Source organism: Triticum dicoccoides, chromosome 4A, assembly GCF_002162155.2.
Source record: "Triticum dicoccoides isolate Atlit2015 ecotype Zavitan chromosome 4A, WEW_v2.0, whole genome shotgun sequence".
In the NCBI taxonomy this organism is placed as follows: Eukaryota; Viridiplantae; Streptophyta; class Magnoliopsida; order Poales; family Poaceae; genus Triticum; species Triticum dicoccoides.
Window position 1 is genome coordinate 706,459,328 of NC_041386.1, and position 812 is coordinate 706,460,139.

Consider the following 812-nt stretch of genomic DNA (forward strand, 5'->3'; position numbering starts at 1 on the left):
GAAACTATATAAAGCAATAAATAGCAGAAAATAAATAATGCAGAAAAGAAAAAAACTATATAAAGCAAAAATATTCACAAAGAAACTAAATACAACAAAAAAAACTACTCAGAAATAAATAGAAAAAATAAATAAAGAAAAAAGAAAAAACTATATAAAAAATTATATAAAACTACTCAGAAATAAATAGAAGAAAATAAATAATGCAGAAAAGAAAAAAAATATAAAAAAATTGTTGGGGCGCTGTCCGGTGGGCCTGCCAGACCTAGGGTGTGCAAATTCAGGCCCAGAAGGGCCAGAAGGCTCACAGGGCAGCGTGCCCTAGTTAGGCCCAGAAGCCCGCTATATAGAGGAGTTCGAAAGGGCAGCCGCGGCTGGGTTTATAAACCAGTGCGGCTGCCCTTTGCTCGGCGAGGTAGGACTAAAAATAGCACCGGTGCGGGTGGGAGCGCACGACCATTAGTACCGGTTGGTGGTTCCAACCGGTACTAATGCGTTGCCCTTTAGTACCGGTTGGAGCCACCAACCGGTATTAAAGCCCTAGTTTCCCGCCGCTTGGCCTCGCCAAAATTGACCTTTAGTACCGGTTGGTGGCTCCGACCGGTACTAAAGACCCCTCCAATATATATGGCACTTACGAAAATTCAGTTATCGTCGACCAGTTCGTTCCACTTCTCTCGCGCGACATCGATCTCCGACGCCGCCGCGTCGCCGTGCCCTCGCCCTAGCCGCCCGTCGATCGCCGCCCCCTCCGTACGTCATCGCCGTCCCCGCCGCCCTCGCCGCCCGTCGTCGTCGGCCCCGTCGTCGCC